The sequence below is a fragment of the Silene latifolia genome, chromosome 10 (genome assembly GCF_048544455.1).
Source record: "Silene latifolia isolate original U9 population chromosome 10, ASM4854445v1, whole genome shotgun sequence".
Taxonomy (NCBI): domain Eukaryota; kingdom Viridiplantae; phylum Streptophyta; class Magnoliopsida; order Caryophyllales; family Caryophyllaceae; genus Silene; species Silene latifolia.
In genome coordinates, this window is record NC_133535.1 from 78,993,430 (window position 1) to 79,013,349 (window position 19,920).

Sequence of the window (19,920 nt, forward strand, 5' to 3'; positions counted from 1 at the left end):
TAACTAAGGGCTTAAATGACGATTCCGTTCCTAAGAAGATTATTAGTGATTTGCAAGTCCTAGAGAGAGTCGTCCGGATTGACATTTAAAGCAAACTCGTGCTGCACAAGGATCTGCTCGACCTGAAGGTGAGATGCCCGGATTGAGCCCTGAGACGCCCGACATGGGATCAGGATGCCCGGATTGAGGCTTGAGATGCCCGGATCTTCGATCAAATCTCTTCTTCTTCTTTGACTGCCTAAGGATCCGTGCGGATCGTTGGGAGGTTGTGGGGGTCTTCATCATTGCCCATTCTACTTCAGTTATTCACTTAGGTCTTTAGTAATGTTCTCCTCTTTGATGCTTGGTCATTAGATGCACTCCATTTAGCTTTACTTTGCTCCACAAATTCAAGGCTAGCAATCCTCTCCAACCAAGGACACAAAACCTCAAAGAATATGGAAAATAGAGAACTAAAGATAAAAAGGACCCACTAGAAAGCATAGGAACGAGGCTAGTTCGGGGACTAAATGTGCATAAATATGAGTCACATCAATTCGATTATGGATCTATGACGTATGTAAGTGTTTGTGTGAGGATCCGACCTCACGAGTAGTGGTATAATGTGATAATCATAAAGTTGTTATATGCGTGTTTCATGTTATATGTTGTGTATGGTAACCTAATAGGATGGTATTCAGAAAGGGTAATGGTGGTTGAAGGAGTCATGTGATGATTGTTGTGTCGAGAGTCTGGTTTTGTGGTATTGTGGTTGTTGTGTACCGAGTGCGATTCACGCACGATACTTCATGTTGTGATGCGGGTACTTTGCGCTGCGCTGTGACTGTTGGTGGCTGTGTTGCGATGCCGTCATCGGTTGTGTTGAGTAGGTGGGATACTTATAAGACGAGCTTTCGAAAGTGTATACCAGTTATATAGATTGTTGTATTGTTTACTGTTGTTTCTTGTGAGTTTCGGTTTATACATATAGAGTGTTGTTTTGTTTATTGATGTTTCTTACCAGTTTCGGCTTGAGAGTGAGGGTAGAATATGATATGGAAGAGAGTTGTGTATGTTTCCATCGTTGTTGTGGTATAGTGATATTCTGTTGATGAGAAACAGTTCTGAGAGGTTGTTTGAGAACTTTTGATCTTATTCTAGAGGTGGCATTGGTTGATATAGTAATGGCAAGTGATTGGTAGAACATGTTTTGTACTAAACTGGAAGATGCAGGTGGTTCATAATCTTCTATCGGGACAGTAGGTATGGAGTGTTAGAAATTAGTATCATGTTAAGTTCAGGATAAGTTTTACGGCCATAAAAAGTGAGAATTTGAGGATCTAATGTGATTGTGTGTAACAATTGTGTATCATGAGTTATCATTTTGGGAGATAGGTGCATTATAGAGAGGTATGTTATTTTCCAGTAATGTAGAACCGTTGGAGTACTGGTTATATTAAGGATTTTGTGGTATAGGTCAGGTGGTACCGAATGATTTGATGTATGAGAACTGTTAGAGAAAGAGAGCCCGAGATATAGGAATGATTGTAGGTGTTGAGGTAATAGTGGGTTATCGTTAACATGCAGTGGTAATGAGGATTATGGGAAGTATAGCTAAGGATCTATTATTAATAGGTTACGAGGACGTAACATTTATCTTAAGAGGAGTAGGATACGACAAAGCGAGTTTGATGGTTGTACATGTTGTAGTATATTTGGAAGTTTGAGTTTTATTGTAAAATAAAGGATGGAATTGTGTTGTGATGGATATTATTAAAAATCATGGCAGTGCTTGTAGTAGCACGATGTTTATAAGTGTGAGTAAATTTCAATAGTGTTGATAGTTTGGGTGATGATGTTTATGAGTATGAGTAAACTTCGAGGACGAAGTTCATTTTAAGGATGGTATAGTGTAACATTCCGTTTGTTGGTTGATCTTGATTGGTGTATTCTCTTGACGTTGGATTTGTTAGTGGGTAATAGCTTAGTGAGACGGAGGTAGCGACATTTGTGTTTTGTATTATAGAGTTACTATCGAGAGGCTATGTTATAGTTGAGATGATATCGTGAGCTGTGTTGTGGAAGTAGGCATAGTTGGCGGAGTTAGTGTTAGGTGTTCATGTTTTATAGGTTGGGTTTGAACTTCGGGGACGAAGTTCATTTTTAAGGAGGGAAGACTATAATACATCAGATTTATGAGATGTTGGGTACTCTATCGAGTAGGACTTACTCTGTCGAGTAAGTTAGTTTTGCTTTCTAGAGTACGTTCTACCTGATAGGTACTCGATCAAGTAGGCGGTACTCGATCGAGTACCTTAGTTACTAGATCGAGTATAATGAGTTTACGAGTTTTTGGCCGGGTTTGATAGTAACTCGTAAAGATTTATAAAAAGAGTTTTCGTCAGTTCCTTTTTTACCTTATTCTAAACCTTTTTACGAAAGAAAAACAATACAACGTCAAATTCTCTTGTCTCATTGCTATCAATTAAAGGGGCTAGGATTGTCAGATTTCGGAGTTCTTTATATCTTTGTGATCGTCGTATTGTGAGTAAGATCCTTGTACTGTTTTTATGTCTTTTAGTTAATGTTGTTTAAAACCCGAATTGGGTGATTTGGGGGTTTTGGGTAGAAATCGGTTTATGATGTGTAATTGTTAATTATTGTTGTAGGTGATGATGTGGTACTTTTGTGCAGTTGTGTGATTGGGTGCAGTTATATCGGATTACGAAAAGGTAGGGTTTCCTTACTCAATTATTGTGTAAATTGTATAAAATGGTTGTTGGTTGATTGGTATGTGATTATATCGTAATTTGTTTTTGGCATTGTTTGCATTGGTATTGTGATTGGATTGTGATTTGGCTGTGTTCGCGAGGTGCACCCTTGGCTGGGTGGAGTCACTTGCGGGAGTGGCTTCACGCCCTTGATTCGCCTCTTGTTGTTCCCGTCACAAGGGTATGTGCACATTAATGGACATGGGTTATTTGCTCGATGGAGATTAGCACGGCTTAGGCAGGAAAGGTTGCGGTCCCCCACTGGCGGTGTGGAATATCTGTTGCGATGGATATTCTTGCAGGACTACACACCTTAGTGTGTAGTCAGATGTTTGGTGATGTGACGGTGTTGGAGGATTGTGATTGTGTGACTGTCTGTTGTATTGTCTTATATTATTTATGCGGTAAGTGACCTCGTTTAAATGTTTTGAAAACTGTGGTGATCCATTCGGGGGTGGTGAGCATTGTTTAGAAGGTATGCTTATGGATAGCTAGCGGGTCTCGGCTAGGATGAAGTCATCACGTAGTTTGATAGCTAGTCTTCCGCTGACATTTGTTATAGTTTTGATTTTTTGTTATGACAGTTGTTCGTTTGGATTTGGTTTATAATTTGTAAGCACTCTAAACAGTTTAACTTTAAAGTATGTTTCTTTGTGGTCACTTTTGATATCAACCATGATTGTAGCATTCTCATGTGCTAGGTGGTCTTGGTAAGGCACCTTGGCGTATGGGGGTGTTACAGTTATACCCTTGTTGTCCTTGAAATTTTGATTAAAACCATGGTCTTCGATCCCTTGATTACAACTTTGATTTCCTTGGTTGTACCCAAAGTCTTTGTGCCCTTGATTTTGTTTTCCAAAGTTTTAGTTTTGGTTGTTGTTTAACCCTTGATTTTGTTTCCCAAAGTTGTTTCATAAGTTGTTTCCAAAGTTGTTCCTTTGATTTTCCTCCACCCCTTGGTTGAGAAAATCCGTGTGGGTTGGTATTTTTGGCTTGTGGTTGAATGTGTTATGGGTTTTGCATATTAGTACTCTTGTTGCTCATGTAAGGGTAGGTCTTCATACCCAGATGGTAAAAATTTGAGTTTGGGTTATAGTTGTTTTGGTTGTTGTAGGAGGGCCTTGGTGGCCTCATGGAGTTGTTGTAGCTTTGGAAGGCATTAACATTTTGGACATTCACTTCAACACCCATATTGTATGCATTGTTGGCACATACATCAAAGGTGTGACTCATCCCTCCACACAACTCACAAGAAGGTTCTTGAACTACCTCCTCCATAGGAGGACCATAAGAGCCATACATGCTTGATTCACTTGTGTCCTTGTCATTTTCTCAAAGTTCTTTGTGAGAAGATCTAGCTTGGCAATTATTTTGACATTAGAATTTGAGAAATTCTCTTGAGGTTAACGGCTACTTATTCTCAAAGAATTTACTCTTAACCCATAATTAGCTTCCGAGTCAACCATTATCTTAATGAGGGTCGAGCCTTCGTCATCTTCTAAATGGTCAAATCCTCCCCCGCGGAGGCATTTACCATCTCCTTAGTTCTCGGCATTAGAGTTTGAAAGAACGTTTGAGTAATGTACCATTAGGGAATTCAATGATGTGGGCAACGGGCAATAAGGTCTTGGAACCTATCCCAAGCTTCTCCCAAAGATTCTGCGTCTTCTTTAACCATGTCCAAATGAAGCCGCCTTTGTTTGAGTCGGTCTTAGCACTAGATGTAGGCTAGGATAAGGATATAGGTTCAGATGAGTAGTGTCAAGTCTCAGAATGAGCTTTATCTAACAGTGTAGACAAAGATGCCGAGTCAGATAGATGTGGGTTTGTGTTGGGAACAGAAAATATGAAGCACCCGCTTAAAAGAAAGAAGACGTGGATGAAAAATGAAAAAAAAAGCCCGTTGAAAAAAACAAGACGGGGACAAGAAATGATGAAATCCCGCTGAACAGAAAGAAGGCGAGGAAAATAGAAATATGGAAAACCGCTGAAAAGAAAGGAGGCGAGAAGAAGAGTGATAGAATGTTCCCAACAAGAGTGATGTGTGATGTCTAAGTGTTCTCATAAAATCAATCTGTGTTTAGTGTTTGGGCGAAGCCATATCGTTGCTCTGTGAGTTTAATCCACCTTGTCAATGTCAAGTGATCTTGATTCCCGTGTGCCCTCGGGATCACACCTATGTTATACGATGTCTCCATCCTAGGTCCGACGACTTTGTGATTTTAATTTGCCATTTTCTAGCGCCAGAATGGCCAATTTACATTTCTACTTCCAGTGAGTCAATAATTGAATTAAAACCGTGCACACTTACGGTTTTATTTTCTTTTTTTGTTTTACGGTAGCGGGCTACGCCCACGTTATTTACGGGTTATATAGAATGTTTGAGTCGTATCTCCTGCTCACCCATCAAGGTTCGATTTCAAAATGGCGAATATTTCAGAATTCCAGAATTTAAAAAACGTTTTGCAGATTATGGATAGATGATCCAAGTCGTGATACATTTCAAGTCGAGGTTCAAATTTCAAATTCAAATTTTTGGTCTATGACCCAGTATTCCAAATGATTCGTTTTAAATTCAAATTTCGGGTCGTTGGCCTAACATTCTAAGTGATGTCAAGTTCAAAATTTAGGTCGATGGCCCAATTATTAAAAATTTTCAACATGTTCAAGTTTCGGGTCGATGACCCAGCCAATCAAATAATCCAATTTTTAAGTTCGATGATCCAAATGTGCTTATATGATGACTATTGCTCGTATCTTTTAGTGTTTCAAATGTAGCAGGAAATGCTTCAAATAGGAGCTCTAAAGTCTTCGACTATAGGCCCATCGCAAACTGGGGTCTCTGAAGCCTTTATCAAGATGAAATGGATGACATCCACCAAGAATTCAATTCAATACAAGAGTATGAAATGGAATATTCCACAACTGAAAGCCAATGTTATAAGTGGCAGCAACCTCCTCGGAAAGTCTCGTCCCATGTGGGCACTGATAACGCCTTATTTCACGTATTTTATCCCACATTTTGTCCCATATTTGATTGAGTTAATAACTCGAGTTGGCACTATTTATTTATTTTAGTGTCAAATAGTAATATTATCCAATTAGTTTTAAACAATGTTATTTCATAAAACTTCTCGAAGATTTGCCACTACTTCTATCATTTTTGTCATGTAGGTACCGAGTTAAGTAAGAGCCATTGAATAAGAAGGAACAAGACGAATAAGTATTCAAATACTAAGAGGATAAAAGATGGACAAGAGAGCAAAAGTGGACCAAACACATCATCATTCTTATGCACTTCTCGGTTTGGTCAGATTTCACAACTCCCACCCAAAATGAATATGGGATTTTATATGGTTTTAAGTTGGCACTACTCTACTTCATGTGGGCTCTCATAGGAAATAATCAAAATATACACACAAGAGCCAAATCCCATTATGCCTTGGTGAATATAAAAATATGGGCTTAATTTTGTTTGGTGGGGGACAACCGTTTTCGGGAAGGCAGAAGTACGGCCTTCATTTTGGAGTTTACGGCGAGGTAGTGAATGAGAAATAGATATTAGGAGTAGTAGGTAGATTGAGGTTAATTCTTTTGTTCATCAAAATAACAAAATTTCAATCTTTCCTTCGTTATTCTTAGATTAGATTAGTTTTATCTCTTCAAGTTTACAAATTTAATGAAGATCTACAATCTTAATCCCTATTTATTACAAGTTTGGTATTCATTTCTTCTCTCCCTTTCTCTTATGGTTATTTAGATTATTGTTATGTTTTAAATTATTTAGTTACTTTCATTAGATAAAGTTTTACTCTTTATTACTCTTGTCATATATAGTGTTAATTTAGTTAAGTTTAGTTTACTTTAAAGTTTCAATCATTATTGTTTTCACTATGATTAATATTGTTATTAGAGTAGTAGTTAGTATGTTTAATGTTAATTTAAGTATGATTAGTGAGTAGTATTTTCACAAGGATTTGATTTAACGCCGACATGTGTAAGTTACTTGATTAAATCTCTTAATTAGTTGTTGGAGTGTTGGTTAAGGATGATTGAAGGATTTAACTTGTTATAGTCTTATTTGTTATTGTTAATTGGATTTTGATCCTTGACCATTAGTGAGAGCCAATTAGGTTGGGAGTGATAACACCGCCTCATTCGGAGTAGTTGTCGACCTAGGTTGAACCTGAGAGGGAGAACCGAGGGAGGGTGCCTTCAATCTTAAGTTCGAAATCGACCCTCGGGAGAGGGAGTGGGATGACTTGGAAACCAACGCGGATTTAAGTACATTGATCAATACTCGGATATTTGGGTATTGAATTAGGGAGTCCGACTTACAAACCCGAGAGGGAGCTAGATCGGGGTGACTAGTGTTGTATTATAAGCCCGAAAGGGAGTTAGTAGGAGAATTAGAGGCGTTTCCCCTGAACACGTCTCCTTGACAACTAATTGACGGATTTATGATAGTAAATGAACATGTTGGTGGAGAAAATCTGATCCTAGGCCTTTCTTCATTGTTTAGACCATTATTATTTCTATTACTTGCTTTCTTACTTTAGTTGTCTTAGTTAGTAATTAAATTGGTTAATTAATTTAATATCAACCTATTTTATGATTCACGTGGCTAACTCATAATTTAAGACAAAACTAGTACTCAAACTTGATTTCCTGGTGATTCGACCTCTACTACCCTACTACATTAGTTGAGTTAATTGTTTGATTTAGGGAGTGGCATAAACTTCACTATCAAAATGGCGCCGTTGCCAGGGAGATCAACGGATTGATATTAGTTTAGTTTTAGATTTGTTAGACTATGTTTTTTGTTGTCATTTTCAAAATGTTGTTTTATGTTGGTTTTCCTCAATATGAAAATGAAGAATTTTGGGTTAATCTTGATAGACGTGTGCAATATCTTGACTCACAAGATGCCCATGGTTTTAGTGAGGAAGAATTGCGTCTTAAAATTGAAAAAAGCATAAATTGTCAAGTGAAATCTTTTCTTGATTCCTTCTGTGATGATGATTTATCTTCTAAATCGGATGAGGAAGCATATAAGCTTTCGATTGGTTGAATCATGAAAGCCGAAAGCCTAATTTTTCTTTGTCGAGTGTTGAGGAGAATAGTGTTGTGGATATTGAGGAAAGTGAGGATGTATTAGAGGAGAGGCTTGAGATTATGGTGGAAATACCTTTTGAGCAAGGTGAGGTTGACACCCTTTTTTAGGATGAGCTTTATACCCCTTTCAAGGATATACATACTACCTCCACCAGTCCCGTAGCCACACACACACCGATAAGGAGGATGCTCTCTTTGAGGATTATGAGAGCAAGAGTGATGAAGAGAGCATCATGGTTGTTGGAGGTCAAATTGGATGATGAACTTCTTGGTGAGGAAGCCTTGTTGGAAAATTGGGATTTTGAGGTTGATTTAATCGAGGAGCCTATCCTTGAGATATTTAATGCTCCCCTCCTTTTTGATGACGAATCTCTTAAACCCATTGATTCCATAAACCTCATTTCTTTTGACCCTTTGTTAGAAGTTATGTTTGATGAGAGGGAGAGTGTGAGCACCGATTGTGAAGAGGATTGTGAAGTGCACCTACTTGGTGAACCCATTTTTGAGAACTTTGAGGGTCCCTTTGTGGTAACGACGAGATCTTTAGGCACACGTATGACTTAGACCTCATTTATTATGCCCCCTCGCTTGAGGTTGTTAATTACTTTTAATGTGGTTCCCTTTATTTATAAAGCTTGCATGGGTGTTTTGCTTGAAACCCTCCTCCCTTATACATGTGATGATTATGATGCTTCCCCCTCTCTTTTGGAAAACTTTGTGTTTGAAATGGATGAATGGAGGGGAGAAGCAAGGGACAAGAACACTAATAAAGTCTCCTTTTTGGTTGATTGTCCCTTGCTTGTTGGTTTTAATCATTCTCCTCCAATGAAGGAGGAATTATTTTATGAAATTTAGTTTGAAAATGTCGAGGAGAATTATCACAACCTTGATGATTGGACGAAGCTCAAAGATGTAAGCTTCATTGACTTAGGCAAGGAGCTAAGTGGCCTTACCCATAGGTTGTGGGATCCCGGTTAGTTTTAAGACCAAGCTTTGGTTTGGCGGTATCCTTAAAACCTCGCTTTTTGGGAGGTAACCCAAGATTTCTATGAATTCTTTTTCTTTTTGATAATTTTTTCTAAAAATCCAAAAACATGTTCTTTTCTTTGAAAAAAATTGAAAAACAAAAAACATGCATTTAATTTCAATTTCCTCCACACATTTGTTTCTTTTTGAAACATAGTAAATAAATAAGTGTGGGGAGGAAATTTTATATTTCAGAAACCCAAAAACATGTATTTCATTTTTAAAAAATAATCAAAAAGCCAAAAAATATGTTCATCTTTCTACGAATATTTGAAAAAGACAAAAATATGTTACTCATTTTCACCATTCTTCTTCCTACACTAGTCCCATCGAGGACGATGTGAATAATAAGTGTGGGGAGGAAAGGGAGGAAAATATCTACTTCGTATATATTTGTACATTTTTAAATAAACTTGTAAATTTTGATAAAATTTCAAAACAAAAATCAAAAATCCAAAAAAAAATTGAAAAATCTTTAAAAAAAACATGTTTTTGTTTGCATTTAATTTCCTCCCATATGTAAATAAATAAGTGTGAAAGGAAATTTTCCACACATGTCTTGTATATATTGTTGCTTTTGTATAATAAAATACATAGGTACATTTGGAATATCGGAGACATATGCTAAGGAGTTAGAAGACGCTTGCTATAATCGCTCTTATCTCTTCTCCTTTCTCCCTCTCTTTTCTCTTATTTATAATTGAGGAGGTTGGGCTTTATATGTTGAGGAGGATGTTCCAATTTTGAAACTTGGTGATGTGTGTCCATGTGTTGTTAGGATTAGTTGCATTAGTCTTTTTGGCATATAGTTTGATAGTTGCACTTGTATTATAGCATGTATATACTAGCTGCATCCATGTCATATAGTTGCATTAGGTGAAATGTTTTGGAAAAGTGCCTAATTGGAAACTTTGACAAGACCGTTTAGGCCGTTACAAATACTTTTTCAACTTAAGACTTTGCCTACTAGAATGGATTTAAAACACCCTAAGGTGTTTCATACTAGTGTCTTTTGGCCCATGACCCACATCCTAGTCAAGGGTTTGCATGTGAGTCACCTATCCAGCCCCGTTATGCGATTTGGACATGGTTAACTTGTCTAGGTGACCTTGATTGACTTGGCCGTATGGCAACCCAAAAATATTTTTCATTAATAAGTTTAAAGTGCTCATTTCAAAGATTTTATAATGTGGAAATGTTTTAACTGGCAATGAAACCTCAAAATGTTTTGAAATGTTCAAATTTGCGAAAGTAAGTGGTTTTGATGGAGGCGTACCACGTTGATGTGCTTTGGAGAGGGATCCATTAAATTGGGCCCCCAAATGGTTATGAATTCAACCAACCAAAGACATAGTGACGATCACCCCGAAAAGCTATTGTCTAGACGTTAACCGGTTGCCTAATAAGCGATTGGCGAAAGCAAAAGACATTAGCACAAAAGGGACAAACCCCACCTTAAATGTTGAAATGTCAAAGTTGAAAAAGGTCAAACTTTGAATGATAGTCTAATCAACATTTTTGTACATTGAATTGAGCATTTCATTGCCAAAAATTTTTTTGCTATGCCACCTCGTCGATCTTGGGACGATCTATGACCTTTTAATTTGTAGAGAATTCGAGACTTGTCGCGTCTTATACCACTAGAATCATGGGGATCATCATTCCACGCCATCTGATTGCCCTTGGCAAAAGCATTTGGAAATTGTGGATGAAAGTAGTCTAGTTTAACACCATTTAGTGGTGATTTAGTTCCATTATCTTAGAGTTAGTGGTTTGTTAACCTAGTATTTGTGACGGAGTATATGCCCTTATATTTGTTCCCTCATAGTTGACTCCGCTACTTAGATGAAGAAAGTGGCTATTCACTTTGTCCATGCATCTTATTGCTTGTTATGTAATTCTTATTAGGAAGTGTCCTATTTTCCGCAAGCCCCAACTTGACTTGCAACAGAGCACATACCTCATTTTGTTTCATTGTGAGTTAAGGGACGGAGAAGGTCTGTTGGCTTGGCTAAAACTTCATCGTCAAAAGCTACCAACCAAAACAATATTTATAACTTTACAAACTACTCTTAGTAAAGAGGCAAGTAAAGGTCGGATCCCAAAGGACAGGTATTGATGTAGGATTTTCAATTGCAAATGGTCGTGTCTTAGGGTGTCACAATTTGGGGTTGAGGTAGGAGATCAACTAAAACTAATCAACAATGAAAATAAATGTAAGGTAAATAAATGGAGATGTATATAATTGATGTAAAGCACTAGGGTGTCATGGGTTCATAGGGGATTCATGGGTTGATCATACAAACATATTCTCAAATTATAAGCAAGCAATTATTGTTGTGATGGGATCGAGTTGGTGTATAAGCTTACAATCCCTAGGAAGGCTTGCGTCCCGGAGACGAATCGATTAGATTGTACAACACCTACAAGTCGACTTAGTCCTTCCTATTCAACTATATAGATGGTCTAATGAGACTCGGGTTGGTGTATAAGCTTACAAGTCTCGTTGAAAAGATAGGTGATGGGTAAAAAATGCAAGGATTCATAGGCTCGCATTTCATCAAACATAACATGTGCATAAGTTGAAATCATAACAAGCAAGCAAATAAATTATGAAAATATATTAGATTAAGCATGAATCATTCCCCATGTTGGCTTCCCCTAATTCCCCATTAACCCTAGCTAAGGAAACTACTCACTCATTATCAAGTTTAACATGCTAACAAGGTTGTCAATCATATTAACAAGGCAAAACATGATGAACAAGTAAGAAAGATTAACAATAATTAAAACAAGGATTAAGAGAATTATACCTTTAGAGATCCAAAATAATAATGCAAAGAATAATAGAAGTACTTGATGATCGATGGAAAGTCGTCAATCTCCCAATAAAACCCAAATAATCTTCTAATAACCAAAAATAAATGAAGAACAATAGAGAAATTAAGAAGAGATTAAGATGTGATTAATATTGATAAATTCTATTACAACTAATTTGAGAGTATTAAGAATTAATTAAGATGGATTAAAGATTGATTAGGAGATGATTCATAGATGATCCTAATCTAGGTAGTACAATGGGGTATTTATACTAAAGATTAGGTACATAAATTAGGGTTACTAAGGGCTTAAATGACTATTAAGACCCTTAAGAAAAGTTGAGGAAATGCTCCTCTCGGAGGAAATGAGCATATCCGTCTTGCTAGTCTTGCAACGATCCGTGCGTCTAGAGATGTGGCACAGGCTCTCTGACCTATGATCCGAGCGAATTGTCTGGAAGACGCTCGGATCACACTGCTAGGGGACGCTCGTCTTGTCCAAGAGACGCTCGGATGATGGTGAAGGGAGACGCCCGGATCATGCCTGATCCGCTCGGATTCCTTGGCAGACAGCTTTTCTTCTTTTCTTCCTTCATAATCCGCGAGGATCATTTCGGGGATGCAAGGATCCTTTCATCATTGCCCATTTAACTTTATTATCTACATAGGCCTTCTAGTGGTGTCTTCTCTTTGATGCTTGGTCATTAGATGCGATCAATTTAGCTCCATTTTGCCATGTAAATGTAAGGTTAGCACTCCTTTCCTACCAAGGGGACAAAACCTCAAAAAATATGCAAAATGGGAAACTAAAGATAGTAATCACCCAATTATGCACTATAAAGCATGGAAACGAGGTTAATTCCGGGACTAAATGTGCTCAAATATGAGTCACATCAAACATCCCCAAACCAAACCTTTTGCTCGTCCCGAGTAAAGAGGTGACAAAACTAGGACCCTTATTTAAACTAACCTACTAATATAGCCGTTGTGAGACAATTAGCGGGTCTCACTCCGCCCCTTCAACTCATCACAACAAGACAACCATGAGGTAGGATGCCTTCTTGCAAGGCAAGGTGGGGTTTGCCAAAATGGCGATACATCCAAGCATTAAGCACACAAAAACATGAAATGGATGCATTTACAAAAATGAATAGCCACTTTCCTCATCTAAGTGGCGAAAATCATCTACAAGGGAAGCAATCTAAGGGTACACACTCCACTATAGATACGGTTTCTTCAAGCTACTAAGCCTAAGAGGACACCAATAAATCACCTCCAAATTGTGTCAAGCTAGTGTACCTTTGTCCTCAATCGTTAAATGATTTCGTCAAGAGTAGACTCCTTATGGCGTTAGAAACACTGGAGGATCGTGGAATTCCCCTTCTTGCCTAGACAAAAAGAAGGGTCGTCCCCTTTCTACCATGCACAAAAATGGATTTGATGGATAAAAGGGATCATTTGTAATTTGAGTTTCATATGGGAGTTTGCTTTTGTTGTTGTTCTTCCCCCCAATTTCTTGTGGCATTTGACATTTGAGAACACTTTCTTTTTGCCATTTCTTTAATGTTTGGCATTTCAATGCTTGACAATTTCAACTTTTTGCATTTTCTTTTTGAACATTTTCAAAGTCACCCCATTTGTAGCGAGAGTGCTTATATTTGAAGCATAGGAGTTCTTATTTTTGGTACTCCTCTTTTCTTTGATGAAAATTGCAAACTTTTTCATTTCTTTTCATTTCTTGAACTCAAATTTGAACAATTTTTGTGCCCATTTCCTTTTTGATGACAAAATGTGGTAGAATATGGAAGATGGTTGCATGGTTTCAAGGGTCACCTTGGAGTAAACGGTAGCCAAGGAGTTATCACACCACAAGGTACTCTTGACTAGGCCTTAATCCATGGGTCAAAGGATACTAGCATGACACATCCTAGGGTGTTTTATAAGCATTCTAATGAGCAAAGTCTCAAGAAGAAAAAGTATCTACAAGGGCCTATATACACTTGTTCAGTTTCCCAAATAGATATTTTCACAAAAATTTTCCTAAATGCAACTATATGCCATGATGCAACTATCATTTATACAACCTAATGCATATGCTTCTACCAACTAGTATGCCAAATAATCTAAATGCAATCTTATAATCACATTGTTTCATACCGCATCATTTAAAATAAAGCCACATAGTCATTAACATAAAGAGGAAAAAGGAGATTGGAAAGATCATACCATGCGGTCTTCATGATCCTCATGTCTCGGATGTGGCGTAGTCGTTTAATGTGAAGAAGGATTAACAAACAAACAAACAAACAAGTATATACAATATATACAATACTACACTATAAAGGAATGAACATGTTTTTGGGTTTTCAATTTTTTAAATTTTTATGGGTTTTTGTTTATGAAATAAAGAGACATGTTTTTACATTTTCAAAAATTTTCAATTTTTATCATTTTTTTTAATTTTAGTCAAGTTAGAATTCCTCATCCCCACACTAGTATGGGCATTGTCCTCAATGGCCAATACGAAGGAATTATGCAAGTTATATGAGAATGCATGATTTCTACACTAAATGTAAACTATATGATATATAAACAAGTGAATGCATTCTAAACTATACTACATGATGGATGAATTTTTGTTTGGATGGAGAGCATAATTTGAATTAACTCCCAATGCGTGTGCTTAAACTTCCCCAAACCAAATAAGACACTATTGCTAGTGTAGAAATTTCGGGGAGTTCATGCACAAGATGCTATGCATGAAACTAATTTTGTCATTTTGGATTTTACATGTGGGAACAATAAAAGACACCTAAATGAAACTGAGGTGGGAGTCCTCTAGGTGTTGCTAGGACTCAATACTCATGATCAAAAATAAAAATATTTGAAAATAAGAGAAATGAACAAAGCTAAAGGAGGTGTAGGAAACTCACAATGGATTGTGGCATCCTCCAAAAAGCTTGCTAATCCTCAATTGTCGCCCATGGCGACATCACTATCATCATCATCGTCATCCTCATTATCCTCATTGTCATCATCATCCACCTCCATGGATCCGGAGGCTTCACCATCATCACTTGAGCTTTCCATTTCCTCTTCCTCATCTTCCTCTTCTTCTTCTTCTTCTTCACTATCAACAACAATCTCCTTCCCTTTGGTAACCTCACCACCCATGCTAGCATCTCTAGGAGCATTAGGAAAGAACACTTCCATATCCGCCCAACTAGGCAAAGTACATGATGGATCAAGGAGTCCTTGCCTAGCTAAGTGTAGGAGGGGCGGATATTGGGCCCGGTAAGCGTTGACTCGGTCCTCAAAAGCTTCCTTATGCATGTGTTGCATCAATTTAATCAAGTAATCGTTACATACCTCAACGTCTTCGGGTCGGAATTCTTGGTAGGTAAACGGGTAGGGTGGAGTCACAATGGAGGAGGAGGAGGGCTCGGTAACGGCTTCCCTATGTTGTTGCAAGATTATCTCGGCTTCACCGGAGAGTGGAAGAAGATAGTTTGTGCTTCGGACATTGAGTCGACAAATCTTATTTGGTAGAATGAAGGACTTAGCATCTTTTGTGAGCCACTCAAATTTGTTGTCAAGATTATCGTTCTTGACCCAATAAAACTTGTTAATCATAGTGCTCAAGTCAAGAAGGTGGCCACCTCTAACCGGTTTATAAGTCTCATCCTTGTTGAAATCCGGGTTAAAGTGTTTGGCCAACCATGTAACCAAGCCTCCATTAACGATAAAAGTCGTTCCTTCTTTACCATAGTCAATTGTAAGCCACCGTTCAATTAGGAGTTGAAGTATGTTGTATGGTTTGGTGAAATTTTTCTCGACATTCATGGTTGATTCAAGGTAGATGAAATCGAGTTCGGTGAAATGATTTGTGCCATTCCTTGCAATTAGAGTATTTTCCATAACTTATGCCATACCCTTATACCCGGATGGTAGACATAAAGGGCACGACACTCATGGAAGGATTTAAATTTTCTTCCGGAGATAGCTTTCCATAAAGGAGCGGGGTCATATTTCATGGGCTTCTTATCATAATGAGGGTATTCCTCAAGACTGAACACTTTCCCAAACTCTTCTAACGTCATCGTTTTATCCTTATTCTCTAGGCGGAATTCAACAGTTTTCAAGTTCAAGACATTAGTTACCTTCAATGAGCTTATAAACTCCATAGTAAGGGGGGGTATGTTAATTCTTGCATCTCAAAGATGGTACCCAACTTCATAGACTCGAAAAGGTTCTTGGTCCTCTCAAGAACACCCAACTTTTCTACGGCATCTGGACAAATAAACTTGGTGGGCAAAATTGATTTCTTAGCAAGAGAAATAAAACCTTTCCTATGAGAATCGGATGAGAAAATTACCTCCGGATATTCATGTAATTGCTCAATAACTGGAATAGGAGTAGTAGCTTCCACCAAAGTAATAGGAACCTCTTGGATTTCCACTCTTGGTTGTTATACCACCATAGCCTTGGAAGCTTGAAGAGCTTGTTACCTCCTTGAAAGATTTGATTTTGTGGGTGCCTTGTTTCCACCTTTAGTCCTTGCCATGGTTATTCTCCTTTTCAAGGTTGTATCAACAAAATTTTGCTTGAATGCTTCTAGTATCCTCAAGCTTCAATGAATCCCTAATTGATTTTTCGAATTTTGCCTTGAAACTTAGAAAATCGCTTCAATTTTTAAGGATTTGGATGTTTTGTTGATGAAGGGGTATTTTGATTGTGTTTTGAGGAAGTTTGGATTTGATTTGGGTGAATTTTGTTGAGGATATTGAGTTTTGTGGATGAGGGATTTGAGGGTTTATGAATGTGTGTATGTGTTTTCGAAGAAGGAAATGAGTTGGGAAAGAGCGGTTTTAAATCCCGTGTTTCGGCTTCAGCAGGAGGAGACGAGCGGATCTCCTTGAAGACGCTCGGATTGTAAGTCAGTCAGCTCTGAAGTTCCCAACCCGTGCTGAGACGCGTGGATTTCGCTGGAGACGAGCGTCTTTCAATGGAGACGAGCGGATTCCTCTGGTGACGCTCGGATCGTAAGACAGTGGGAGATTATAATTTTGAGACAAGCCAGGACGCGCATATTCTAACTGAGATGAGCGTCGTCAGACTGAGACGAGCGTCTTCTCCTGGGGACGTTCGGATTCATAGTCAGTGTGGATTTTTGAGTTCCCAGGTCTTCCAAGACGAGCGGCTAGGTGCTTGGACGCTCGCATCATGCCCAAGACAAGCGGGTTTCCACTGGGACGCTCGGATCACTCCATGTATCCACGGGTTCAGGTCCACCCGTGGGGATCTTCATATCCTAAGTCATTTCTTCTTCATTCTTTTGTTGTTCATTGTGGGTGCACTACGAAGGCTCGGATAGCCTAGGCAATTGCTATCCCCACACTAGTCCAAACACTACACATCAAGAAACATTAAAATGCCTCCCTCACTTTCTCTCATAATGATAATCTTGATAAAAATATAAATCCAAAATTGACAAGTATGCAATACAAAAAGTAAAATGCAAGTTAAGGGGTTAGAATATTTACAAATGGTGGTTTAGGAAGGACTCCACGAAACTCTCACTCTTGAGATGAGATGTCAAGGGGGCATCGCCAAGGTGTTATTGATGTTGCTCAACACCTTGTAGAAGTAGTCGAAGGCTTGTTCATTGTCATTATAAAGATCTTCAATAGACCTTTGCACATTGTGTTCTTCATGGTGGTGACTTGAGTCAAGGTAGTCACCAAAGCCTTGGTCTATAGCATTGCTAATGTAGGGATTGACTAACTCATCGAATTCATCATCCCATAGACCACATACTTCATTCGCTTGCTTCCCTATAGTTTCATGAGTTGATGGAAATAACTCCTCTTTCTTGTTGTCATGGCCAATGAGGCCTTCTTCTTCTCTTGTCACGATTGGTGGTGAGCTATTCAAGCTCTCTTTGATTTTAAAATTTCTTTGCTCCTTGGATGGAGCATCTTGATGATTATCCACCTTCTTCTTCCATATGGGTGGTGATTCTTTACCCATAGCTTGATCTTTGCATTGAGAAGCCAACTTCTTCCTATCACTTTCTCAGCTATAATGATCGATCATGAAACATGGCTCATGTAAGCGGAGAGCTCTCATTGTCTTTTCAAGGTTAAAAGTGATTGTTTCATCTCCCACTTCAAATGTGAGCTCTCCATGTTTCACATCAATCACCGCTCCCGCGGTATGTTAGAAGGGTCTTCCTAAAATGATAGGAATGTTGGAGTCTTCCTCCATGTCAACAATAACAACGTCCACCGGGATGAAGAACTTGCTAATTCTTACGGGTACATCCTCCCATACCCCTAAAGGTGTCTTCGTTGATCGATCCGCTATTTGAAGCGTGATATTGGTGCATTTGAGTTCTCCCATCCCTAGCCTTTTGCACACCGAGTATGGCATGACACTCATACTTTCCCCAAGGTCACATAATGCTTTGTTGATTGTAGTGTCGCCAATGGTGCATGGAATAGAGAAAATTCCCGGATCTTTGAGCTTTAGAGGTGAACTTCCTTGTAGAATAGAACTACTCACTTTAGTGAATGCAATAGTCTCTAGCTTCCGGATGGATTTCTTCTTTCTAAGAATATCTTTAATGTATTTCGCATAGGCCGGAACATGATTAATTAGTTCCGTGAATGGAATTGAGACTTCTAAGTTCTTCACAATCTCCATGAACTTTCCAAGTTGTTCATCAAACTTAGGCTTAGCTTGACGACTCGAAAATGGAAGTCTAATCACAATAGGCTCTTTCTCCTTAGCCTTCTCTTCATTTATCTTCCGTGAAACTTCTTGAATGGTTGTGGGTTCTTCTTCTTCCTTAGAGTTTTCAACTCTTTACTTGTCACTAGCCTCCACAACTTCTTCATCAATGGGCCTCTTCGGCCCTTCATATCTTGTACCACTTCTCAAATGGATGGCACTAACCGATTCATGGCTTGAGGGATTACCTTGAGGTGGTAATTTCCCCTTTTGTCTTTGAGAGTTAGAAGATGCTAATTGGGTCATTTGGGTTTCCAACATCTTTGTGTGGGCTAGTATGTTGTTGATGGTGATATCTTTTGCTTGGCTATCTTTTTTCACTTGAGTGAAAAATTCTTGTTGATTCCTTATTATTTGGAGGACCGCTTTTTGAACATCAAAGCCTTGGTCATTTCGTTGATTGTATGAAGATTGGTTTTGATAACTTTGGCTTTGATTGTAAAAGGGTATTTGAGCTTGGTTTCTCATTGGAGGTGGGGTGTATGTTGGTTGAGGGTTTTGAACATTTTGGCTTTTGTATGAAATATTGGGATAGAATTTGGTGTTCTCATTGTAATAGTTTGAATAAGGGGTGCCATTCTTGTATGCTTGGAAAGCTTTCACTTGTTCACTTGTTCCCCTACATTCACTTTGGTCATGTCCCAAAGTTTCACAACTCTCACATACTCCACTTGGAATTGAGGATGACGCCACCATAGCATTATCATGTTGCTTGGGTGATTTGGAGGCCTCTTCAAGTTTAGCCATGGCCTTCTCAAACTTCAAATTGATAGTGTCAATGTGAGCACTTAGTTGAGCACCCAATTGTGTGATGGAATCTATCTCATGATTTTCTCCTCTAGTAGCCTTTTGAGGTCTATTATATTGCGAATTATGAACCGCCATTTCATCAATTTTGGCCCATGTTTGATTGTCATCAACTTCGGTAAACATACCATTGAATCCCATGTTGAGGATATTGCGAGAATCTTCATAGAGACCGTTTCAAAATTGTTGCACAAGGAACCACTCGCTATGTCCATGATGTGGACAAGAACGACAAGTGTCCTTAAATCTTTCCCATGCCTCATAAAATGATTCCTCATCTCTTTGCTTGAACCCGGTGATTTGGGCTTTCAATATATTAGTATTTTCCGGAGGATATAATTTCTTGTAGAAAGCAAGTGCTAACTTCTTCCATGAGTCAATACCAAGAGTATCCTTGTCTAGGCTCTTTAACCATTTCTTTGCGGTACCAATCAAAGAAAAATGAAATAATACCCATCGGATTTAGTCTTGAGTAACTCTGGTTTGAGAAATCGCATGACAATAGTCACAAAAAGTCTCCATATGTGAGTGAGGTCTTCATTAGGCATCCCTCCAAATTGACTTCTCTCAACTAATTGTATGAATGCGGATTTGGCAATGAAATTACCGGT

At 38.4% G+C, this 19,920-nt stretch overlaps 1 long non-coding RNA gene and 1 other non-coding gene across 2 annotated transcripts in view; both read left to right on the plus strand.

Moving 5' to 3' along the window:
- Window positions 1–19,920, plus strand: part of LOC141609044 (uncharacterized) — a 174,226-nt gene that overhangs the window by 126,507 nt on the left and 27,799 nt on the right. The gene's annotated exons all lie outside the window — the stretch shown is intronic.
- LOC141609710 (small nucleolar RNA R71) lies at window positions 19,517–19,624 on the plus strand. Its single transcript, XR_012527628.1, has one exon. It is a non-coding gene; the product is annotated as a small nucleolar RNA R71 (small nucleolar RNA).